This window comes from Canis lupus, chromosome 33 (genome assembly GCF_048164855.1).
Source record: "Canis lupus baileyi chromosome 33, mCanLup2.hap1, whole genome shotgun sequence".
NCBI classification, from domain to species: Eukaryota; Metazoa; Chordata; class Mammalia; order Carnivora; family Canidae; genus Canis; species Canis lupus.
Window position 1 is genome coordinate 40,478,722 of NC_132870.1, and position 27,413 is coordinate 40,506,134.

Genomic DNA, 27,413 nt, shown 5'->3' on the forward strand with positions numbered 1-27,413 from the left:
TGGACTCCTTCTTGGCCTCACCTGGAACTGGTGACTCTGATCCTAAGTGGGACTCACCCAGATCTGGTGACTCTGGTCCTCACCTGTGGACCATTATGACCTGGATACTCTGTTCCACACCTGAGCCTCACCTGGACATGATGAATCTGGATCCCCTATGGGCCTCAGCCTGACATGTGGACTCTGTTCCCCATCTGGATGTCACGTAGACCAGGTCAATCTGGTATCCCTCTAGGCCTCAACTTGACCTGGTGACTCTGGTCCTCAACTGGGCCTCACCGGAATCTAGTGAACATGGCCCCACCTGCGCCTCATCTGGACCTGGTGACTCTGGTTCTACCTGGGCATCATCGGTACATGGTTACTGTATTACCCTCTGGGATTGACCTGATCCCGGTAACTCTGGTCCTAACTTTGGCCTCTTATGTACCAGGTGACTCTGGCTCCACCTGTGCCTCACCTGTAACTGGTGACTCTGTTCCTAAGCATGGCCTCACCTGACCTGGTGACTGTGGTTCCCATCGGGAAATCACCTGGACTTCAGTCTCTGGTCCCACCTGGCCTCACCAGGACCTGGTGTCTCCGGTACCCACTTGGGTAGCATCAAGATATGCTTATACTGTTCACTAAGAGTGACCCAGCCGGACCTATTAACTCCGGTCTTCACCTGAGCCACACCTGGACATGGTGACACTGGTTCCCACCTGGGTCTCACCTGGACATGGTGAGTCGGACCCCACCTGGTCCTCACCTGTAACTGGTGATTCTCGTTCCCACATAGACATCTTGTGGACCTGGTGGCTGCAGTGTTTCTAGCTTCTCATGTACCTCATGACTCTGGTCCCCAGCAGGGCCTGACCGGGACCTGGTGTGTATGTTTGCCACCTGCACCTCACCTGGATCTGGTGATTCTGGTCTGCACCTGACACTACCCTGGATCTGGTGACTGTGGTCCCCACCTGGGCTTCACCTGGATTTGGGGACTCTGGTCCCCATCTGGGCCTCACTTGGCCTTGTTGACCATGGTCCTCAACTGGGGAAAATTGGGACCCGGTGGCTGTGTTCCACAACTGGACCTCACCTGGACCAGTTGACTCTGGTCCCCCTCTGGGTCTCACCGTGCCCTAGTGACTCTTAACCCCACTTTGGCCTGACTTGGACCTGCTGACCCTTGTTGCAACCTGCTCCTGACCTCGAACTTTTGACTCTGGTTCTTTCAAGAGCCTCTCCTGGACCTGGTGATCCTGGTCCCCCCCTGGGCCTCACCTGGACGTGGTGGCTCTTGTCAACACCGGGGACTCACCTGGACCTGGTTACTGTGTTCCACACCTGGGCCTCAGGTAGACCTGTTGCAACTGATCCCCACCGGGGCCTCAGGTGTCTGGTAACTCTGGTCCTCACCTGGCCTCATCTGGACCTAGTGACTCTGGTCACCACCTGGGCTTCACCTGGATCTGGTGACTCTGGTCCCCACCTGGAACTCTCCTGGACCTGGTGACTCTCTGTCCAACATGGACCTCACCTGGACCTGGTGACTCAGGTCCTCATATGGGCATCATGGGACGTGGTTTCTCAGTTCCACATTGGGGTCTCACCTGGACCTAGTGGTTCTCGTCCCCCTCTGGGCCTCACCCTGACGTGCTGACTCTGGTCCCCACCTGGATATCACCAGAACCGGGTGACTATGGTCCCCCTCTGGGACTCACCCAGAGTTGGGGACACTGGTCCTCAAATGGGCCTCAACAGGACCTGGTGAATCTACTCCTCACTTAGGCCTCGTCCGTACCTTGTGACTCTTTTCCCAACTGGCATCAATGGGACATGGTTACTCTGTTCCCAACCTAGGTCTCAACTGGACATGATAACTTTGCTCAACACTTTGGCCTCAACTGGTCCTGATGAATCTGGTCCCCCCACCTAGGCCTCAATCTGGAACTGGTGACTGTGGTCCTCATCTGGGTCTCACCTGGACCTGGTGACTCTCGTTCCCACATGAACCACACCTGGACTTGGTGACTGTGGTGTTCTTGTAGACTCACATTTACCTGGTGAGTCCGGTCCCCACTAGGGCCTCACCTGGATCTGGTGACTCTGGCCTGCAAGTTGGCCTCACCTGGACCTGGTGAGTGGGGTTGCCACCTGGGCCTCACACATATCTGGTGACCCACGTCCCCACGTGGGCCTCTTGGACCTGGTGAATCATGTCCTTACCTGGTACTCTTCCAGACCCAGGGACTCTGGTCACCACCTTGGCCTCCCTTGGGCCTGGTGAATCTGGTCCCATCTGGGCCTCACCCAGTCCTGGTGACTTTGTTCCCCACTTGGAACTGATTGCTGTGGACTCTTTTTGCCTCACCTGGAACTGTTGACTCTGATCCTATCTGCGCGTCACCCAGATCTGGTGACTCTGGAACTCACCTGGGCATCATTGGTACCTGATTACTCTGTTCCACACCTGAGCCTCACCTGGACATGATGACTCTGGAACCTCTCTGGGCCTCACCCTGACCTGGTGACTCTGGTCCCCATCTTGATGTCACCTGGACCAGGTGATTCTGCTACCCCTCTAGGCCTCAACCAGATCTGGTGACTCTGGTCCTCAAATGGGCCTCACTTGGACCTAGTGAATATACACGATCTGGGCCTCATATGGACCTGGTGACTCTGGTCCCTACCTGGGCTTCATCGGGACACGGTTCCTCTGCATGGCCTGCAGGTTGGCCTCACCTGGACGTGGTAACTCTGATCCCTACTTGGGCTTCATTGGGACACGGTTCCTCTGCATGGCCTGCAGGTTGGCCTCACCTGGACCTGGTGATTGGGGTTGCCACCTGGGGCTCACCCTGACATGGTGACTCTTGTCCCCATATGGATGTCACCTTGACCAGGTGAATCTGGTACCCCTCTGGGCCTCAACTAGACCTGGTGACACTGGTCCTCAACTGGGCCTCACCGGGACCTAGTGAATATGCTCCCCACCTTCGCCTCATCTGGACCTGGTGACTCGGGTTCTACCTGGGCATCATCGGGTCATGGTTACTCTACTCCCCACTGGGACTGACCTGATCCTGGTAACTCTGGTCCTGACTTTCCGCTCTTCTGTACCAGGTGACTCTGGTCACCATACTTGGTGACACAGGTCCCCCGTGGGCCCAGGATGACCTGGTGAATCTCGTCCTTACATGGTCCTCACCCGTACCTGGTAACCCTGGTCACCACCTGGGAATCACCTGGACCTGGTGAATCTGGTCCGCATCTGGTCGTCACCCAGTCCTGGTGACTTTGTTCCCCTCTGGACCTGATTGCTGTGGACTCCTTCTTGGCCTCAACTGGAAGTGGTGACTCTGATCCTACCTGGGCCTCACCCAGATCTGGTGACTGTGGTCCTCACCTGTGGACCATTATGACCTGGATACTCTGTTAAACACCTGAGCCTCACCTGGACATGATGACTCTGGATCCCCTCGGGGCCTCACCCTGACATGGTGACTCTGGTCCCCATCTGGATGTCACCTAGACCAGGTGAATCTGTTACCCTTCTAGGGATCAAATAGACCTGGTGACACTGGTCCTCAACTGGGTGTCACCGAGACCTACTGAATATGCTCCCCACCTGCGCCTCATCTGGACCTGGTGACGCTGGGTCTACCTGGGCATCATCGGGACATGGTTACTCTGTTCCCCACTGGGAATGTCCTGATCCTGGTAACTCTGGTCCTGATTTTGGCCTCTTCTGTACCAGGTGACTCAGGCTCCACCTGGGCCTCACCTGTAACTGGTGACTCTGATCCAAAGCATGGCCTCTCCTGACCTGGTGACTGTGGTTCCCATCGGGACCTCACCTGGACCTCATGTCTCTGGCCCAACCTGGGCCTCACCAGGACCTGTTGTCTCTGGTACCCACCTGGGTAGCATCAGGATATGGTTACACTGTTCACTAACAGTGACCAAGTCGGACCTATTAACTCTGGTCTGCACCTGGACCACACCTGGACATGGTGACATTGGTTCCCACCTGGGTCTCACCTGGAAATGTTGAGTCAGATACCCACCTGGTCCTAACCTATAACTGTTGATTCTCGTTCCCACATGGACATCATGTGGACCTGGTGGCTGCGGTGTTTCTAGTTTGTCATGTACCTTGTGACACTGGTCCCCACCAGGGCCTCACCGAGACCTGGTGATTGTGTTTGCCACCTGCACCTCACCTGGACCTGGTGATTCTGATCTGCACCTGAGACTACCCTGGATCTGGTGACTGTGGTCCCCACCTGGGCTTCACCTGGATTTGGGGACTCTGGACCCATCTGAGCCTGACCTGGCCCTGTTGACCATGGTCCTCAACTGGCCAAAATTGGGAACCGGTGACTGTGTTCCAAAACTGGACCTCACCTGGACCACGTGACGCTGGTGCCCCTCTGGGTCTCACCATTCCCTAGTGACTGTGAACCCCACTTTCCCCTTACTTGGACCTGCTGACCCTGGTTGAAACCTGCGCCTGACCTCGAACTGTTGACTCTGGTTCTTTCAAGGGCCTCCCCTGTACCTGGTGATCCTGGTCCCCCCTGGGCTTCACATGGATCTGGTGACTCTGGTCCCCACCTGGACTTCACCTGGATCTGGTGACTCTGTACCCCACCTGGACCTCTCCTGGACCTCGTGACTCTCTTTCCAACATGGACCTCACCTGGATCTGGTGACTCTGGTCCTCCGTTTGGCCTCACCTGGACCTGGTGTCTCTCGTCCCCACTTTGACCTAACTCAGAACTGCTGTATCTTGCCCCACCTAGGCCGCACCCAGACCTGGTGACTCTTGTCCCCAGCTATGCCTCAATTCGACCTGATGAATCTGGTCCTCACGTGGGACTCACCTGGTCCTGGTACTCAGCTGGATAGTGTGGCTCTGGTTCTCACAAGGGGCTCACCTGATACTGCTGAATGTGGTCTTATTCTATGCCTCACCAGGACAAGTGATTCTGTTCCCATCTGGGCCTGCATGGCCCTAGTGACTCTGGTCCTCACCCAGGCGTCATTGGGACCTGGATACTCTATTCCACACCTGGGCATCTCTTTGACCAGGGACCTCTGGTCCCATTCTGGGCCTCAAACTAAACTGGTTAATCTGGTTCACCCTCTGGGCCTCACCCTACCCTGGTGACTCTGGTCACCCATTGCGCTTCACTTGGGCCTGGAGAATCTGGTCCTTAGCTGTTCCACACCTGGATCTGGTGACTGGTCGCCACCTGGGCCTCACCTGGACTTGGTGAATCCTGTTGCCTCCTGCGCCTCACCTGGAACTTGTGACTGTGGTCCCACCTGGACCTCACCTGGACGAGGTGACTGGTTCCCACAGGGACCTCACCTGGACCTGGTGACTCAGGTCCTCATATGGGCATCATGGGACCTGGACTCTCAGTTCCACATCGGGGCCTCACCTGGACCTAGTGATTCTTGTCCCCCTCTGGGACTCACCCTGACGTGGTGACTCTGGTCCCCACCTGGATATCACCAGAACCGGGTGACTCTGGTCCCCCACTGGGACTCACCTGGAGTTGGGGACACTGGTCCTCAGCTGATCCTCAACAGGACCTGGTGAATCTACTCCTCACTTAGGCCTCGTCTGGACCTTGTGTCTCTTTTCCCACCTGACATCAATGGGACATGGTTACTCTGTTCCCCACCTGGGCCTCACCTGAACATGATAACTTTGATCCACACTTTGGCCTCAACTGCTCCTGATGACTCTGGTCCGCCCACCTAGCCCTCAATCTGGACCTGGTGACTGTGGTCCCCACCTGGGTCTCACCTGGACCTGGTGTCTCTCGTTCCCAGATGACCACACCTGGACTTGGTGACTGTGGTGTTCTTGTAGACGCACATTTACCTGGTGACTCCGGTCCCCACTAGGGCCTCACGTGGATCTGGTGACTCTGGCCTGAAGGTTGGCCTCACCTGGACCTGGTGAGTGGGGTTCCCACCCCGTACCTTGTGACTGTTCCCCACGTGGGCCTCTTGGACCTGGTGAAACTGGTCCTTACCTGGTCCACTCCCAGACCCGGGGACTCTGGTCACCACCTGGGCCTCACCTGGACCTGTTGAATCTGGTCCCCATCTGAGCCTCACCCAGTCCTGGTGACTGTGTTCCCTACCTGGACCTGATTGCTGTGGACTCTTTCTTGGCCTCACCTGGAACTGGTGACTCTGATCCTATCTGCGCGTCACACAGATCTGGTCACTCTGGTCCTCACCTGTGGACCACTATGACCTGGACACTGTGTTCCACACCTGAGCCTCACCTGGACATGTTGACTCTGGAGCCCCTGTGGGCCTCATCCTGACCTGGTGACTCTGGTCCCCATCTGGATGTCACCTGTACCAGGTGATTCTGGTACCCCTCTAGGCCTCAACCAGATCTGGTGACTCTGGTCCTCAACTGGGGCTCACCTGGACCTAGTGAATATGCTCCATCTGGGCCTCATTTGCCCCTGGTGACTCTGGTCCCTACCTGGGCATCATCGGGACATGGTTCCACTGCATGACCTGCAGGTTGGCCTCACCTGGACCTGGTAACTCTGTTCCCTACCTGGGCATCATCGGGACATGGTTCCACTGCATGGCCTGCAGGTTGGCCTCACCTGGACCTGGTAACTCTAGTCCCTACCTGGGCATCATCGGGACATGGTTCCTCTGCATGGCCTGCAGGTTGCCCTCACCTGGACCTGGTGAGTGGGGTTGACACCTGGGCCTCACCCATGCCTGGTGACACAGGTCCCCACGTGGGTCTCACTTGGACCTGGTGAATCTGGTCCTTACCTGGACCTCACCCGGAACTGGTAACTCTGGTCTCCACCTGGGAATAACCTGGACCTGTTGAATCTGGTCCCCATCTGTGCCTCACCCATTCCTGGTGACTTTGTTCCCCACCTGGGCCTGATTGCTGTGGAATCCTTTTGGCCTCACCTTGAACTGGTGACTCTGATCCTAACTGGGTCTCACCCAGATCTGGTGACTCTGGTCCTCAACTGTGGACCATTATGACCTGGTTACTGTGTTCCAAACCTGGGCCTCAAGTAGACCTGTTGACCATGGTCCCCAAGCCGGCCTCACATGGACCTGTTGCCTCTGATCCCCACCGGGGCCTCACGTGTACCTTGTAACTCTGGTCCTCACTTGGGCCTCATCTGGACCTAGAGACTCTGGGCTTCACCTGGTTCTGGAGACTCTGGTCCCCATCTGGACTTCACCTGGATCTGGTGACTCTGGTCCCAATCTGGACCTCTCCTGGACTTGGTATCTCTCTTGCCCACTTTGACCTAACTCAGAACTGCTGAATCTTGCCCCACCTATTATGCACCCAGACCTGGTGACTCTTGTCCCCAGCTATTCCTCAATTCGACCTGATGAATCGGGTCTCACATGGACCTCACATGTACCTGGGACTCAGCTGGAAAGAGTGGCTCTGGTTCCCACAAGGGGCTCACCTGATACTGCTGACTGTGGTCTTATTATGCCTCACCAGGACCTAGTGATTCTGTTCCCCATTTGGGCCTGCATGGCCTTAGTGACTCTGGTCCTCACCCAGGCATCATTGGGACCTGGATACTCTATTCCACACCTGGGCCTCACTATGACAAGGGACCGCTGGTCGCATTCTGGGCCTCAAACTAAACTGGTTACTCTGGTTCCCCCTCTGAACCTCACCCTTACCTGGTGACTCTGGTCACCCTTTGGGCTTCACCTGGGCCTGGTGAATCTGATCCTTAGCAGGTCCGCACCTGGATGGTGATTAGTCGCCACCTGGGCCTCACCTGGACTTGGTGAATCCTGTTGCCACCTGCGCCTCACCTGGTACTTGTAGCTGTGGTCCCACCTGGACCTCACCTGGATCTGGTTGCTCTGGTTCCCATATGGGTCTCCCCTGGACCTGGTTCCTGTGGTCTCCATATGGCCTCACCTGGATCACAATGACTCTGATCCATATTTGGGCCTCTCCTGGACCTGTTGACTCTGGTCCTTACCTGGGCATCATTGGGACCTGGATACTCTCTTACGTACCTAGGCCTCACCTGGACCTGGTGACTCAGGTCCTCATATGGGCATCTATCCACCTGGTTTCTCAGTTCCACATCGGGACCTCACCTGGAGATAGTGAATCTCGTCCGACTCTGGGTGTCACCCTGACGTGCTGACTCTGATCCCCACCTGGATATCAACAGAAGCGGGTGACGCTGGTCCCCCTCTGGGACTCACGCGGAGCTGGAGACCCTGGTCCTCAACAGGGCGTAAACAGGACCTGGTGAATCTACTCACTAAGGCCTCGTCTGGACCTTGTGACTCTTTTCCCACCTGGCATCAAAGGGACATGGTTACTCTGTTCCCCACCTGGGCCTCACCTGGACATGATAACTTTCCTCCACACTTTGGCCTCAACTGGTCCTGATGACTCTGGTCCCCCCACCTAGGCCTCAATCTGGACCTGGTGACTGTGGTCCCCACCTGGGTCTCACCTGGACCTGGTGACTCTCGTTCCCACATGAACCACACCTGGACCTGGTGACTGTGGTGTTTTTGTAGACTCATATTTACCTGGTGACTCCGGTCCCCACTAGGGCCTCACGTGGATCTGGTGACTTTGGCCTGCGGGCTGGCCTCACCTGGACCTGGTGAGTGGGGTTGCCACCAGGACCTCACCCATACCTGGTGACTCTGTCCCCACAAGGGCCTCTTGGATCTGGTGAATCTGATCCTTACCTGGTCCTCTCCCAGACCTGGGGACTCTGGTCACCACCTGGGCCTCACCTGGACCTGGTAAATCTGGTCCCCATCTGGGCCTCACCCAGTCCTGGTGGCTTTGTTCCCCACCTGGACCTGATTGCTGTGGACTCTTTCTTGGCCTCACCTGGAACTGGTGACTCTGATCCTATCTGTGCGTCACCCAGATCTGGTCACTCTGGTCCTCACCTGTGGACCATTATAACCTGGATACTCTGTTCCACACCTGAGCCTCACCTGGTCATGATGACTCTGGATCCCCTCTGGGCCTCAGCCTGACATGGTGACTCTGGTCCCCATCTGGATTTCACCAATACCAGGTGAATCTGGTACCCCTCTATGCCTCAACTAGACCTGGTGACTCTGGTCCTCAACTGGGCCTCAATGGGACCTAGTGAACATGCTCCCCACCTGCGCCTCATCTGGACTTGGTGACTCTGGTTCTACCTGGGCATCATCGGGACATGGTTACTTTATTCCCCACTGGGACTGACCTGATCCTCGTAACTCTAGTCCTAACTTTGACCTCTTCTGTACCAGGTGACTCTGGCTCAACCTGGGCCTCACCTGTAACTGGTGACTCTGATCCTAAGCATGGCCTCACCTGATCTGGTACTGTGGTTCCCATCGGGACCTCACCTGGACCTCATGTCTCTTGTCCCACCTGGGCTTCACCAGGCCTTCGTGTCTCTGGTCCCCACCTGGGTAGCATCAGGATATGGTTACACTGTTCACTAACAGTGACCCACCCGGACCTATTAACTGTGGTCTTCACCTGAGGAACACCTGGACATGGTGACACTGGTTCCCACCTAGGTCTCACCTGGACATGGTGAGTCTGATCCCCAACTGTGCCTCAATGTAACTGGTGATTCTCGTTCCCACATGGACATCATGTGGACCTGGTGGCTGCAGTGTTTCTATCTTCTCATGCACCTCGTGGCTTGGTCCCCACCAGGGCCTCACCGGGACCTGTTGAGTGTGGTTGCAACCTGCACCTCACCTGGACTTTGCTGATTCTTGTCTGCCCCTGAGACTACCCTGGATGTGGTGACTGTGGTCCCCACCTGGGCTTCACCTGGATTTGGGGACTCCGGTCCCCATCTGGGCCTCACCTGGCCCTGATGAACATGGTCCTCAACTGGGCACAATTGGGACCCGGTGACTGTGTTCCACAACTGGACCTCACCTGCACCATGAGACTCTGGTCTCCCTCTGGGTCTCACCGTGCCCTAGTGACTGTGAATCCGACTTTGGCCTGACTTGGAAATGCTGACGCTCGTTGCCACCTGCGCCTGACCTCGAACTGTTGACTCTGGTTCGTTCAAGGGCTTACCCTGTACCTGGTGATCCTGGTCCCCACCTGGGACTCACCTGGACGTGGTGACTCTTGTCACCACCGGGGACTCACCTGGACCTGCTTACCTTGTTCCACATCTGGGCCACAAGTAGACTTGTTGACCATGGTCTCCAAGCCGGCCTCACATGGACCTGTTGCCTCTGATCCCCACCGGGGCCTCACGTGTACCGGGTATCTCTGGTCCTAACCAGGGCCTCATCTGGACCTACAGACTCTGGTCCCCACCTGGGCTTCACCTGATTCTGGTGACTCTGGTCCCACCTGGACCTCTCCTGGACCTGGTGACTCTCTTTCCAACATGGACCTCACCTGGATCTGGTGCCTCTGGTCCTCAGTTTCGCCTCTCCTGGACCTGGTGTCTCTCATCCCCACTTTGACCTAACTCAGAACTGCTGAATCATGCCCCACCTAGGCCGCACCCAGACCTGGTGACTCTTGTCCCCAGCTATGCCTCAATTCGACCTGATGAATCTTGTCCTCACGTGGGCCTCACATGGACGTGGGACTCAGCTGGATTGAGTGGCTCTGGTTCCCACAAGGGGCTCACCTGATTCTGGTGACACTGGTCTTATTCTATGCCTAACCAGGAAATAGTGATTCTGTTCCCCATCTGCACCTGCATGACCCTAGTGACTCTGGTCCTCACCCAGGCATCATTGGGATCTGGATAATCTATTCCACACCAGGGCGTCACTCTGACCAGGGACCTCTGGTCCCATTCTGGTCCTCAAACTAAACTGGTTACTCTGGTTATCCCTCTGGGCCTCACCCTTACCTGGTGACTCTGGTCACCCCTTGGGCTTCACTTGGGCCTGGTGAATCTGGTCCTTAGCTGGTCCACACCTGGATCTGGTGACATGTCGCCACCTGGGCCTCACCTGGACTTGGTGAATCCTGTTGCCACCTGCGCCTCACCTGGTCCTTGTGACTGTGGTCCCACCTGGACCTCACCTGGATCTGGTGGCTCTGGTTCCCATATGGCGCTCTCCTGATCCTGGTTCCTGTGGTCTCCTTCTGGCCTCACCTAGAACACAATGACTCTGATCCATATTTGGGCCTCTCCTGGACCTATGGACTCTGGTCCTTACCTGGGCATCATTGGGAGCTGGATACTCTCTTATATAACTTGGCCTCACCTGGACCTGGTGAGTGTGGTCCCACCTGGGCCTCACCTGGACGAGGTAACTTGTTCCCCAGGGACCTCACCTGGACCTGGTGACTCAGGTCCTCATATGGGCATCATGGGAACTGGTTTCTCAGGTCCACATTGGGGCCTCACCTGGACCTAGGGATTCTCGTCCCCCTCTGGGCCTCACACTGACGTGGTGACTCTGGTCCCCACCTGGATATCACCAGAACCGGGTGACTCTGGTCCCCCTCTGGGACTCACCCAGAGCTGGGGACACTGGTCCTCAAATGGGCCTCAGCAGGACCTGGTGAATCTCCTCCTCACTTAGGCCTCGTCCGGACCTTGTGACTCTTTTCCCAACTGGCATCAATGGGACATGGTTACTCTGTTCCCCACCTATGTCTCTACTGGACATGATAACTTTGCTCAACACTTTGGCCTCAACTGCTCCTGATGAATCTGTTCCCCCCACCTAGGCCTCAATCTGGAACTGGTGACTGTGGTCCCCACCTGGGTCTCAGCTGGACCTGGTGACTCTCGTTCCCACATGAAACACACCTAGACCTGGTGACTGTGGTGTTCTTGTAGACTCACATTTACCTGGTGACTCCGGTCCTACTGGGGCCTCACCTTTTCTGGTGACTCGGGCCTGCATGGTGGCCTCACCTGGACCTGGTTAGTGGGGTTCCCACCTGGGCCTCACACATACCTGGTGACCACGTCCCCACGTGGGCCTCTTGGATCTGGTGAATCTGGCCCTTACCTGGTCTTCTCCCAGACCCGGGGACTCTGGTCACCACCTTGGCCTCACCTGGGCCTGGTGAATCTGGTCCCCATCTGTGCTTCACCCAGTCCTGTTGACTTTGTTCCCCACTTGGACCTGATTGCTGTGGACTCTTTCTTGGCCTCACTTGGAACTGGTGACTCTGATCCTATCTGTGTGTCACCCAGACCTGGTGACTCTCGTCCTCACTTAGACATCTTTGGTACCTGATTACTCTGTTTCACACCTGAGCCTCCCCTGGACATGATGACTCTGGAACCTCTGAGGGCCTCACCCTGACCTGGTGACTTTGGTCCCCATCTGGATGTCACCTGGACCAGGTGATTCTGGTACCCCTCTAGGCCTCAACCAGATCTGGTGACTTTAGTCCTCAACTGGGCCTCACCTGGACCTAGTGAATATGCTCCATCTGGGCCTCATTTGGACCTGGAGACTCTGGTCACTCACTGGGCATCATCGGGAAATGGTTCCACTGCATGGCCTGCTGGTTTGCCTCACCTGGACCTGGTAACTCTGATCCCTACCTGGGTTTCATCGGGACACGGTTCCTCTGCTTGGCCTGCAGGTTGGCCTCATCTTGACCTGGTGAGTGGAGTTCCCACCTGGGTCTTATCCATGCCTGGTGACAGAGGTCCCCACGTGGGCCTCACTTGGACCTGGTGAATTTGGTCCTTACCTAGTCCTCACCCGGAAGTGGTAAATCTGGTCACCACCTGGGCATCACCTAGACCTGACTTTGTTCCCCACCTGGACCTGATTGCTGTGGACATCTTCTTGGCCTCACCTGGAAGTGGTAACTCTGATCCTAACTGGGTCTTTCCAAGAACTGGTGACTCTGGTCCTCACCTGTGGACAATTATGACCTGGAAACTCTGTTCCATACCTGAGCCTCACCTGGACATGATGACTCTGGATCCCCTCTGGGCCTCACCATGACATGGTTACTCTGGTCCCCATCTGGAGGTCACCTAGACCAGGTGAATCTGGTACCCCTCTGGGCCTCAACCAGATCTGGTGACTCTGGTCCTCAACTGGGCCTCACCTGGACCTAGTGAATATGCTCTTTCTGGGCCTCATTTGGACCTGGTGACTCTGGTCCCTACGTGGGTAACATCGGGACATGGTTCCACATAATGGTCTGCAGTTTGGCCTCTTCTTGACCTGGTAACTCTGGTCCCTACCTGGGCATCATCGGGACACGGTTCCTCTGCATGGCCTGCAGGTTGGCGTCACCTGGACCTCGTACCTCTGGTCCCTACCTGGGCATCATCGGGACACGGTTCCTCTGCATGACCTGCAGGTTGGCCTCACCTGGACCTGGAGAGTGGGCTTGCCACCTGGGCTTCACCCATACCTGGTGACACAGGTCCCACGTGGGCCTAACTTGGACCTGGTGAATCTGGTCCTTACCTGGTCCTCACCCGGAACTGGTAACCCTTGTCACCACATGGGAATCACCTGGACCTGGTGAATCTGGTCCCCATCTGGGCCTCACCAAGTCCTGGTGACTTTGTTCCCCACCTGGACCTGACTGCTGTGGACTAATTCTTGGCCTCACCTGGAACTTGTGACTCTGCTTCTAACTGGGCCTCACCCAGATATGGTGACTCTGGTCCTCACCTGTGGACCATTATGACCTGGATACTCTGTTCCACACCTGAACCTCACCTGGACATGATGACTCTGGATGCCCTCTGGGCCTCACCTTGACATGGTGACTCTGGTCCCCATCTGGATGTCCCCTAGACCAGGTGAATGTGGTACCCCTCTAGGCGTCAACTAGACCTGGTGACTCTGGTCCTCATCTGGGCCTCACCTGGACCTAGTGAATATTCTCCCCACCTGCTCCTCGATGGACCTGGTGACTCTGGTTCTACCTGGGCATCATTGGGACATGGTTACTGTATTACCCACTGGGACTGACCTGATCCTGGTAACTCTGGTCCTGACTTTGGCCTCTTCTGTATCAGGAGACTCTGGCTCCACCTGGGCCTCACCTGTAACCTGTGACTCTGATCCTAAGCATGGCCTCACCTGACCTGATGACTGTGGTTCCCATCGGGACCTCACCTGGACCTCATGTCTCCGGTTACACCTGGGCCTCACCAGGACCTGGTGTCTCTGGTACCCACCTAGGTAGCATCAGGATATGGTTACACTGTTCACTAATAGTGACCCAGCCAGACCTATTAACTCTGGACTTCACCTGGGCCACACCTGGACATGGTGACACTGGTTCGAACCTGGGTCTCACCTGGACATGGTGAGTCGGATCCCCACCTGGTCCTCACGTGTAACTGGTGATTCTCATTCCAGCATGGACATCACGTGGACCTGGTGGCTGCAGTGTTTCTAGCTTCTCATGTACCTCGTGACTCTGGTCCCCACCAGGGCTTCACCGGGACCTGGTGAGTGTGGTTGCCACCTGCACCTCACCTGGACCTGGTGATTCTGGTCTGCACCTGAGACTACCCTGAATCTGGTGACTGTGGTTCCCTCCTGGGCTTCACCTGGATTTGGGGACTCCGGTCCCCATCTGGGCCTCACCTGGCCCTGTTGACCATGGTCCTCAACTGGGCAAAATTGGGACCCGGTGACTGTGTTCCACAACTGGACCTCACCGGGACCAGGCGACTCTGGTCCCCCTCTGGGTCTCACCGTGCCCTTGTGACTGTGAACCCCACTTTGGCCTGGCTTCGACCTGCTGACCCTGGTTGCCACCTGCGCCTGACCTCGAACTGTTGACTCTGGTTCTTTCAAGGGCCTCCCTGGACCTGGTGATCCTGGTCGGACCTGGGCCACACCTGGACGTGGTGACTCCTGTCACCAATGGGTAGTCACCTGGACCTGCTTACTGTGTTCCACACCTGGGCCTCAAGTAGACCTGTTGACCATGGTCCCCAAGCCGGTCTCACATGGACCTGTTGACTCTGATCCCCACCGGGTCCTCACGTGTACCTGGTAACTCTAGTCCTCACCTGGGCCTCATCTGGACCTAGTGACTCTGGTCCCCATCTGGGCTTCACATGGATCTGGTGACGCTGGTCCCCACCTGGATTTTACCTGGATCTCGTGACTCTGGACTCCACCTGGACCTCTCCTGGACCTCGTGACTCTCTTTCCAACATGGACCTCACCTGGATCTGGTGACTCTCGTCCTCAGTTTGGCCTCACCTGGACCTGGTGTCTCTCGTCCCCACTTGGACCTAACTCAGAACTGCTGAATCTTGCCCCACCTAGGCCGCACCCAGACCTGGTGACTCTTGTCCCCAGCTATGCCTGAACACGACCTGATGAATCTGGTCCTCACGTGGGCCTCACATGGTCCTGGGACTCAGCTGGATAGAGTGGCTCTGGTTCCCAAAAGGGGCTCACCTGATACTGCTGAATGTGGTCTTATTCTATGCCTCACTAGGACCTAGTCATTCTGTTCCCCATCTGGGCCTGCATGGCCCTAGTGACTCTGGTCCTCACCCAGGCGTCACTGGGACCTGGATACTCTATTCCACACCTGGGCCTCACTTTGACCAGGGACCTCTGGTCCCATTCTGGGCCTCAAACTAAACTGGTTACTCTGGTTCCCCCTCTGGCCCTCACCCTGACCTGGTGACTCTGGTCACCCGTTGGGCTTCACTTGGGCTTGGAGAATCTGGTCCTTATCTGTTCCGCACCTGGATCTGGTGACTGGTCGCCACCTTGGCCTCACCTGGACTTGGTGAATCTTGTTGCCACCTGCGCCTCACCTGGACCTTGCGACTGTGGTCCCACCTGGACCTCACCTGGACGAGTTGACTGGTTCCCACAGGGACCTCACCTGAACCTGGTGACTCAGGTCCTCATATGGGCATCATGGGACCTGGTTTCTCAGTTCCACATCGGGGCCTCCCCTGGACCTAGTTCTTCTTGTCCCCCTCTGGGCCTCACCCTGACGTGGTGACTCCGGTCCCCACCTGGATATCACTAGAACCGGGTGACTCTGGTCCCCCTCTGGGACTCACCCGGAGCTGGGGACACTGGTCCTCAGCTGGTCCTCAACAGGACCTGGAGAATCTACTCCTCACTTAGGCCTCGTCTGGACCTTGTGACTCTTTTCCCATCTGGCATCAATGGGACATGGTTACTCTGTTCCCCACCTTGGCCTCACATGAACATGATAACTTTTATCCACACTTTGGCCTCAACTGGTCCTGATGAATCTTGTCCCCCACCTAGGCCTCACTCTGGACCTGGTGACTGTGGTCCCCACCTGGGTCTCACCTGAATCTGGTGACTCTCGTTCCCACATGAACCACACCTGGACCTGGTGACTGTGGTGTTCTTGTAGACTCACATTTACCTGGTGACACCGGTCCCCACTAGGGCCTCACCTGGTTCTGCTGACTGTGGCCTGTCGGTTGGCCTCATCTAGACCTGGTGAGTGGGGTTGCCACCTGAGGTTCACCATACCTGGTGACTCAGGAACACACGTGGTCCTCTTTGACCTGGTGAATCTGGTCCTTACATGGTCCTCTCCCAGACCCAGGGACTCTGGTCACCACCTGGGCCTCACCTGGACCTGGTGAATCTATTGTCCATCTGGGCCTCACCCAGTCTTGGTGACTTTGTTCCACACCTGGACCTGATTGCTTTGGACTCTTTCTTGGCCTCACCTGGAACTGGTGACTCTTATCCTCTCTGCGCGTGACTCAGGCCTGGTGACTCTGGTCCTCACCCGGGCATCATTGGTACCTGGTGACTCTGTTCCACACCTGAGCCTCACCTGGACATGATGACTCTGGAACCACTCTGGGTCTCACCCTGACCTGGTGACTCTGGTCCCCATCTGGATGTCACCTGGACCAGGGGATTCTGGTACCCCTCTAGGCCTCAACCAGATCTGGTTTCTCTTGTCCTCAACTGGGCCTCGGTTGGTCCTAGTGAATATGCTCCATCTTGGCCTCATTTGGACCTGGTTACTCTGGTCCCTACCAGGGCATCATGGGGACCTATTTCTACTGCATGGCCTGCAGGTTGGCCTCACCTGGACCTGGTAACTCTGGTCCCTACCTTGGCATTATCGGGACCCGGTTGCTTTGCATGGCCTGCAGGTAGGCCTCACCTGGAACTGGTGAGTGTGGTTGCCTCTTGGTCCTCACACATACCTGGTGACACAGGCCCCTACGTGGGCCTCACTTGGACCTGGTGTAGCTGGTAATTCTGCTCACCACCTGGGGATCACCTGGACCTGGTGAATCTGGTAACTCTGGTCACCACCTGGGAATCACCTGGACCTGGTGAATCTGTGTCCCCATCTGGGCCTCACCCAGTCCTGGTGACTTTTTTCCCCACCTGGCCCTGATTGCTGTGGACTCCTTCTTAGCCTCACCTGGAACTGTTGACTCTGATCCTAACTCGGCCTCACCCAGATCTGTTGACTCTGGTCCTCACCTGTGGATCATTATGACCTGGATACTCTGTTCCACACCTGAGACTCACCTGGACATGATGACTCTGGATCCCCTCTGGTCTTCTCCCTGACATGGTGAATCTGGTCCCCATCTGGACGGCACCTAGACCAGGTGAATCTGGTACCCCTCTAGGCCTCAACTAGACCTGGTGACTCTGGTCCTCTACTGGGCCTCAACGGGACGTAGTGAATATGCTCCGAACTTCGCCTCATCTGGACATGGTGACTCTGGCTCCACCTGGGCCTCACCTGTAACTGGTGACTCTGATCCTAAGCATGACCTCACCTGACCTGGTGACTGTGGTTCCCATCGGGACCTCACCTGGACCTCAAGTCTCTGGTCCCACCTGGGGCTCACCAGGTCCTGGTGTCTCTGGTACCCACCTGGGTAGCATCAGGATATGGTTATATTGTACACTAACAGTGACCCAGCCGGACCTATCAACTCTGGTCTTCACCTGGGCCACTCCTGGACATGGTGACACTGGTTCCCACCTGGATCTCACCTGGACATGGTGAGTCGGATCCCCACATGGTCCTCACCTATAACTGGTGATTCTCGTCCCCACATGGACATCATGTGGACCTGGTGCCTGCAGTATTTCTAGATTCTCATGTACCTTGTGACAGTGGTTCCACCAGGGCCTCATCGGGACCTGGTGAGTGTGGTTGCCACCTGCACCTCACCTGGACCTGGTGATTCTGGTCTGCACCTGAGACTACCCTGGATCTGGTGACTGTGGTCCCCACCTTGGCTTCACCTGGATTTGGGGACGCCGATCCCCATCTGGGTCTCACCTGGCCCTGTTGACCATGGTCCTCAACTGGGTAAAATTGGGACCCGGTGAGTCTGTTCCACAACTGGACCTCACCTGGACCAGGTGACTCTGGTCCCCCTCTGGGTCTCACCGTGCCCTAGTGGCTGTGAACCCCCTTTGGCCTGACTTGGAACTGCTGACCCTGGTTGAAACCTGCGCCTGACCTCGAACTGTTCACTCTGGTTCTTTCAAGGACCTCCCCTGGACCTGGTGATCCTGGTCCCCAACTGGGCCTCATCTGGACGTGGTGACACTTGTCACAACCAGGGACTCACCTGGACCTCTTTACGGTGTTCCACACCAGGGCCTCAAGTAGACCTGTTGACCATAGTCCACAAGCTGGCCTCACATAGACCTGTTGCCTGTGATCCCCACCGGGACCTCACTTGTACCTGGTAACTCAGACCTTTCACCTGGATCTGGTGACTCTGGTCCCCACCTGGACCTCTCTTGGACCTGGTGACTCTCTTTCCAACATGGACCTCACCTGGATCTGGTGACTCTGGTCCTCCGTTTGGCCTCACCTGGACCTGGTGTCTCTCGTCCCCACTTTGACCTAACTCAGAACTGCTGAATCTTGCCCCATCTAGGCCGCACCCAGACCTGGTGTCTCTGTCACCAGCTATGCCTCAATTCGACCTGATGAATCTGCTCCTCACGTGGGCCTCACATGGACCTGGGACTCAGCTGGATAGAGTGGCTCTGGTACCCACAATGGGCTCACCTGTTATTGCTGACTGTGGTCTTATTCTCTGCCTCACCAGGACCTAGTGATTCTCTTCCCCATCTGGGCCTGCATGGCCCTAGTGACTCTGGTCCTCACCCAGGCATCATTGCGACCTGGATACTCTATTCCACATCTGGGCCTCACTTTGACCAGGGACCTCTGGTCCCAATCCAGGCCCCAAACTAAACTGGTTACTCTGGTTCCCCCTCTGGGCCTCACCCTTACCTGGTGACTCTGGTCACCCATTGGGCTTCACTTTGGCCTGGTGAACCTGGTCATAGCACGTCCGCACCTGGATCTGGTGACTGGTCGCCACCTGGGCCTCACTTGGACTTGGTGAATCCTGTTGCCACCTGCGCCTCACCTGGACCTTGTGACTGTGGTCCCACCTGGACCTCACCTGGATCTGGTTGCTCTGGTTCCCATATGGGACTCTCCTGGACCTGGTTCCTGTGGTCTCCATCTGGCCTCAACTGGAACACAATGACTCTGATCCATATTGGGCCTCTCCTGGACTTGTTGACTCTGGTCGTTACATGGGCATCATTGGGACCTGGATACTCTCTTATATTCCTGGGCCTCATCTGGACCTGGTGACTGTGGTCTCACCTGGGCCTCACCTGGACGAGTTGACTCTTTCCCACAGGGACCTCATTTGGACCTGGTGACTCAGGTCTTCATATGGGCATCATGGGACCAGGTTTCTCAGTTCCACATCGGGGCCTCACCTGGACCTAGTGATTCTCGTCCCCCTCTGGGCCTCACCCTGACGTGGTGACTCTGGTCCGCACCTGGATATCACGAGGACCGGGTGTCTCTGATCCCCCTCTAGGACTCACCCGGAGCTGGCGACACTTGTCCTCAGCTGGGCCTCAACAGGACCTGGTGAATCTACTCCTCAGTTAGGCCACTTCTGGACCTTGTGACTCTGGTCCCCACCTGGGCTTCACCTGGATCTGGTGACTCTGGTCCCCACCTGGACTTCACCTGGATCTGGTGACTCTGGTCCTCAGTTTGGCCTCACCTGGACCTGGTGTCTCTCGTGCCCACTTTGCCCTAACTCAGAACTGCTGAATCTTGACCCACGTAGGCCGCACCCAGACCTGGTGACTCTTGTCCCCAGCTATGCCTCAATTCGACCTGATGAATCTACTCCTCACGTGGGCCTCACATGGACCTGGGACTCAGCTGGATAGAGTGGCTCTGGTTCCCACAAGGGGCTCACATGATACTGGTGACTGTGGTCCCACCTGGGCCTCACCTGGACGAGGTGACTGGTTCCCACAGGGACCTCACCTGGACCTGGTGACTCAGGTCCTCATATGGGCATCATGGGACCTGGTTTTTCAGTTCCACATCGGGGCCTCACCTGGACCTAGTGATTCTCGTCCCATTATGGTCCTCACCCTGACGTGGTGACTCTGGTCCCCACCTGGATATCACCAGAACCGGGTGACTCTGGTCCCCCTCTGGGACTCACCCGGAGCTGGGGACACTGGTCCTCAACTGGGCCTCAACAGGACCTGGTGAATCTGCTCCTCACTTAGGCCTCGTCTGGACCTTGTGGCTCTTTTCCCACCTGGCATCAATGGGACATGGTTACTCTGTTCCCCACCTGGGCCTCACCTGGACATGATAACTTTGCTCCACATTTTGGCCTCAACTAGTCCTGATGACTCTGGTCCCCCGACCTAGGTGTCAATCTGGACATGATTGCTGTGGACTCCTTCTTAGCCTCAACTGGAACTGGTGAATCTGATCCAGATTGAGGATCACCAATCTGGGCCTCACCTGGCCCTGTCAACCATGGTCCTCACCTGCCAAAATTGGGACCCGGTGACTGTGTTCCAACCCTGGACCTCACCTTGACCAGGTGACTCTGGTCCCCCTCTGGGTCTCACCGTCCCCTAGTGACGGTGAACGCCACTTTGACCTGACTTGCACCTGCTGACACTGGTTGCCACCTGCGCCTGACTTCGAACTGTTGACTCTGGTTCATTCAAGGGCTTCCCCTGTACCTGGAGATCCTGGTCCCCCCCTGTGACTCACCTGGACGTGGTGACCCTTGTCACCACCGGGGACTCACCTGGACCTGGTTACTGTGTTCCACACATGGGCCTCAAGTAGTCCTGTTAAACATGGTACCGAAGCCGGCCTCATATGGACCTGTTTCCTCTGATTCCCACCGGGGCATCACGTGTACCTGGTAACACTGGTCCTCACTTGGGCCTCATCTGGACCTAGTGACTCTGGTCCCCACCTTGGCTTCACCTGGATATGGTGACTCTGGTCCTCAACTGGGCCTCACGTGGACCTATTGAATATGCTCCATCTGGGCCTCATTTGGACCTGGTGACTCTCTTCCCTACCTGGGCATCATCGGGACATGGTTCCACTGCATGGCCTTTAGGTGGGCCGCACCTGGACCTGGTAACTGTGGTTCTACCTGGGCATCATCGGGACGTGGTTACTCTATTCCCAGTGGGACTGACCTGATCGTGGTAACTCTGGTCCTGACTTTCGGCTCTTCTGTGCCATGTGACTCTGGTTCCCCTCGACCTCACCTGTAAGTGGTGACTCTGATCCTAAGCATGGCCTCACCTGACCTGGTGACTGTGGTTTCCATCGGTACCTCACCTGGTCCTCATGTCTCTGGTCCCAATTGGGACTCACCAGGACCTTGTATCTGGTACACACCTGAGTAGCATCAGGATATGGTTACACTGTTCACTAACAGTGACCCGGCCGGACCTATTACTCTCGTTTTCACCTGGTCCACACTTGGACATGGAGACACTGGTTCCCACCAGGGTCTCACCTGGACATGGTGACTCAGATCCCCAAATGGTCCTCACCTGTAACTTGTAATTCTCGTTCCCACATGGACATCATGTGGACCTGGTGGCTGCAGTGTTTCTAGCTTCTCATGTATCTCGTGACTCTGGTCCCCACCAGGGCCTCACCGGGACTTGGTGAGTGTTGTTGCCACCTGCACCTCACCAGGACCTGGTGATTCTGGTGTCCACCTGAGACTACCCTGGATCTGGTGACTGTGTCCTCACCTGGGCTTCACCTGAATTTGGGGACTCCGGTCCCCATCTGGGCCTCACCTGGCCCTGTTGATCGTGGTCCTCAACTGGGCAAAATTGGGACTCGGTGACTGTGTTCCACAACTGGACCTCACCTGGACAAGGTGACTCTGGTCCCCCTCTGGGTCTCACTGTGCCCTAGTGACTGTGAACCCCACTTTGGCCTGACTTGGACCTGCTGACCCTGGTTGCCACCTGCGCCTGACCTCGAACTCTTGACTCTGGTTCTCTCAAGGGCCTCCCCTGTACCTGGTGATCCTGGTCCCCAATTGGGCCTCAACTGGACGTGGTGACTCTTGTCACCACCGGGGACTCACCTTGACATGATTACTGTGTTCCACACCTGGGCCTCAGGTAGACCTATTGACCATGGTCCCCAAGCCGGCCTCACGTGGACCTTTTGGCTCTGATCCCCGCCGGGGGCTCACGTGTATCTCGTAACTCTGATCCTCACCTGGGTCTAATCAGGACCTAGTGACTCTGGTCCCCACCTGGGCTTCACCTGGATCTGGTGACTCTGGTCCCCACCTGGACTTCACCTGGATCTGGTGACTCTGGTCCCCACCTGGACCTCTCCTGGACCTGATGACTCTCTTTCCAACATGGACCTCACCTGGATCTGGTGACTCTGGTCCTCAGTTTGGCCTCACCTGGACCTGGTGTCTCTCGTCCCCACTTTGACCTAACTCAGAACTGCTGAATCTTGCCCCACCTAGGCCGCACCCAGACCTGGTGACTCTTGTCCCGAACTATGCCTCAATTCGACCTGATGCATCTGGTCCTGACGTGGGGCACACATGGACCTGTTACTCAGCTGGATAGAGTGGCTCTGGTTCCCACAAGGGGCACTCCTGATACTGGTGATTGTGGTCTTATTCTATGCCTCACCAGGACCTAGTGATTCTGTTCCCCAACTGGGCCTGCATGGCCCTAGTGACTCTGGTCCTCACCCAGGCATCATTGGGACCTGGATACTCTATGCCACACCTGGGCCTACCTTTGACCAAGGACCTCTGGTCCCATACTGGGCCTCAAACTAAACTGGTTACTCTGGTTCCCTTCGGGCCTAACCCTTACCTGGTGAATCTGGTCACCCCTTGGGCTTCATTTGGGCCTGGTGAATCTGGTCCTTAGCTGGTCCGCATCTGGATCTGGTGACTGGAGGCCACCTAGGCCTGACCTGAACTTGGTGAATCCTGTTGCCACCTGCGCCTCACCTGGGCCTTCTGACTGTGGTCACAACTGGACCTCACCCTGATCTGTTGGCTCTGGTTCCCATATGGGGCTCCCCTGGACCTGGTTCCTGTGGTCTCCTTCTGGCCTCACCTGGAACACAATGACTCTGATCCATATTTGGTCCTCTCCTGGACCTGTTGACTCTGGTCCTTACCTGGGCATCATTGGGACCTGGATACTCTCTAAATCCCTGGGACTCACCTGGACCTGGTGACTGTGGTCCCACCTCGGCCTCACCTGGACGAGGTGACTGGTTCCCACAGGGACCTCACCTGGACCTTTTGACTCAGGTCCTCATATGGGCATCACGGGACCAGGGTTCTCAGTTCCACATCGGGGTCTCATCTGGACCTAGTGATTCTCGTCCCCCTCTGGGCCTCACCCTGACGTGGTGACTCTGGTCCCCACCTGGATATCATCAGAACCGGGTGACACTTGTCCCCCTCTGGGACTCACCCGGAGCTGGGGACACTGGTCCTCAACTGGGCCTCAACAGGACCTGGTGAATCTACTCCTCACTAAGGCCTCGTCTGGACCTTGTGACTCTTTTCGCACCTGGCGTCAATGGGACATGGTTACTCTTCCACAACTGGGCCTCACATGGACCTCATAACTTTGCTCCACACTTTGGCCTCAACTAGTCCTAATGACTCTGGTCCCCCGACCTAGGCCTCACCTGGACCTGGTGACTGTGGTCCCACCTGGGCCTCACCTGGACCTGGTGACTGTGGTCCCCACTTGCGTCTCACCTGGACCTGGTGACTCTCGTTCCCACATGAACCACACCAGGATCTGGTGACTGTGTTGTTTTTGTAGAATCATTTTTAACTGGTGACTCCAGTCCCCACTAGGTCCTCACGTGGATCAGGTGACTTGACCTGCAGGTTGGCCTCACATGGACCTGGTTAGTGTGGATGCCACCTGGGCCTCACCCATAATTGGTGACTCAGGTCCCCATTTGGGCCTCTTCTACCTGGTGAATCTGGTATTTACCTGGTCCTCTCCCAGACCCGGGGACTCTGGTCACCACCTGGGCCTCACCTGGACCTGGTGAATCTGGTCCCCATCTTGGCCTCACTCAGTCCTGGTGACTTTGTTCCCCACCTTGACCTGATTGCTGTGGACTCTTTCATGGCCTCACCTGGACCTGGTGACTCTGATCCTATCTGCGTGTCACCCAGACCTGGTGACTCTGGTCCTCACCTGGGCATCATTGGTACCTGGTGACTCTGTTCCACACCTGAGCCTCACCTGGACCTGAGGCTCTGGACTCTGGAACCACTCTGGGCCTAACCCTGACCTGGTGACTCTGGTCTCCATCTGGATGTCACATGGACCAGGTGATTCTGGTACCCCTCTAGGACTCAACCAGTTCTGGTGACTCTGGTCCTAAACTGGGCCTCACCTGGACCTATTGAATATGCTCCATCTGGGCCTCATTTGGACCTGGTGACTCTGGTCACTACCTGGGCATCATCGGGACATGGATCCACTGCATGGCCTCCAGGTTAGCCTCACCTGGCCCTAGTGATGGGGTTGCCACCTGGTGCTCACCCATACCTGGTGACACAGGTCCCCACGTGGGCCTCACTTGGACCTGGTGAATCTGGTCCTTACCTGGTCCTCACCCGGAATGGTAACCCTGGTCACCACCTGGGAATCACCTGAACCTGGTGAATCTGGTCCCCATCTGGGCCTACACAGTCCTGTTGACTTTCTTCCCCACCTGGACCTGATTGCTGTGGACTGCTTTGGCCTCAACTGGAACTGGTGACACTGATCCTAACTGGGCCTCACCCAGATCTGTTGACTCTGGTCCTCTCCTGTGGACCATTATGACCTGGATACTCTGTTCCACACCTGAGCCTCACCTGGACATGATGACTCTGGATCCCCTCTGGGCCTCAGCCTGACATGGTGACTCTGGTCCTCATCTGGATGTCACCTAGATCAGGTGAATCTGGTACCCCTCTAGGCCTCAACTAGACTTGGTGTCTCTGGTCCTCAACAGGGCCTCAACGGGACCTAGTAAATATGCTCCCCACCTGCGCCTCATCTGGACCTGATGACGCTGGTTCTATCTGGGCATCATCGGGACATGGTTACTCTGTTCCCCACTGGGACTGACCTGATCCTAGTAACTCTGGTCCTGACTTTGGCCTCTTCTTTACCAGGTGATTCTGGCTCTAACTGGGCCTCACCTGTAACTGGTGACTCTGATTCTAAGCATGGTCTCACCTGACATGGTGACTGTGGTTCCCATCAGGACCTCACCTGGACCTCATGTCTCTGGTCCCACCTGGGCCTCACCAGGGCCTGGTGTCTCTGGTACCCACCTGGGTAGCATTACGATATGGTTACACTGTTCACTAACAGTGACCCAGCCGGACCTATAAACTCTGGTCTTCACCTGGGCCACACCTGGACATGGTGACACTGGTTCCCACCTGGGTCTCACCTGGACATGGTGACTCGGATCCCCACCTGGTCCTCATATTTAACTGGTGATTCTCGTTTCCACATGGACATCATGTGGACCTGGTGGCTGCAGTGTTTCTAGCTTCTCATGTACCTCGTGACTCTGGTCCCCACCAGGGCCTCACCGGGACCTGGTCAGTGTGGTTGCCACCTGCATCTCACCTCCACCTGGTGATTCTGGTGTGCACCTGAGACTACACTGGATCTAGTTACTGTGCTCCCCACCTGGGCTTCACCTGGATTTGGGAACTCCGGTCCCCATCTGGGGCTCACCTGGCCCTGTTGACCGTGGTCCTCAACTGGGCAAAATTGGGACGCGGTGACTGTGTTCCACAACTGGAACTCACCTGGACCACGTGACTCTGGTTCCCCTCTGGGTCTCACCATGCCCTAGTGACTGTGAAACCCACTTTGGCCTGACTTGGACCTGCTGACCCTGGTTGGAACCTGCGCCTGACGTCAAACTGTTGACTCTGGTTCTTTCAAACACCTCCCCTGTACCTGGTGATCCTGGTCCCCACCGGGCCTCGCCTGGACATGGTGACTCTTGTCACCACTGGGGACTCACCTGGACCTGCTTACTAGGTTCCACACCTGGGCCTCAATAGACCTGTTGACCATGGTCCCCAGGCCGGCCTCACATGAACCTGTTGCCTCTGATCCCCACCGGGGCCTCACGTGTACCTGGTTACTCTGGTCCTCACCTGGGCATCATTGGTCCTGGTGACTCTGTTCCACACCTGAGGCTCCCCTGGACATGATGACTCTGGAACCACTCTGGCTATCAAGCTAACGTAGTGACTCTGGTCCCCATATGGATGTCACCTGGTCCAGGGGATTATGGTACCCGTCTGGGACTCAACAAGGTCTGGTGACTCTGATCCTCAACTGGGCATCACCTGGACCTAGTGAATATGCTCCATCTGGGCCTCATTTGGACCTGGTGACTCTGGTCACTACCTGGGCATCATCGGGACATGGTTCCACTGCATGACCTGCAGGTTGGCCTCACCTGGACCTGGTAACTCTGGTCCCTACCTGGGCATCATCGGGACATGGTTCCACTGCATGGCCTGTAGGTTGGCCTCACCTGGACCTGGGAACTCTCGTCCCTACCTGGGCATCATTGGGACCTGGTTCCTCTGCATGGCCTGCAGGTTGGCCTCACCTGGACCTGGTGAGTGGGTTTGTCACCTGGGCCTCACCCTTGCCTAGGGACACAGGTCCCCACGTGGGCCTCACTTGGACCTGGTGAATCTGGTCCTTACCTGGTGGTCACCCGGAACTGGTAACTCTGGTCACCACATGGGAATCACCTGGGCCTGGTTTTTCTGGTCCCCATCTGGGCCTCACCCAGTCCTGCAGACTTTCTTCCCCACCTGGACCTGATTGCTGTGGACTCCTTCTCGGCTAACCAGGAACTGCTGACTCTGATGCTAACTGGGCCTCACCCAGATCTGGTGATTCTGGTTCTCACCTGTGGACCATTATGACCTGGATACTCTGTTCCACACGTGAGCCTCACCTGGATATGTTGACTCTGGATCCACTCTGGGCCTCAGCCTGACATGGGG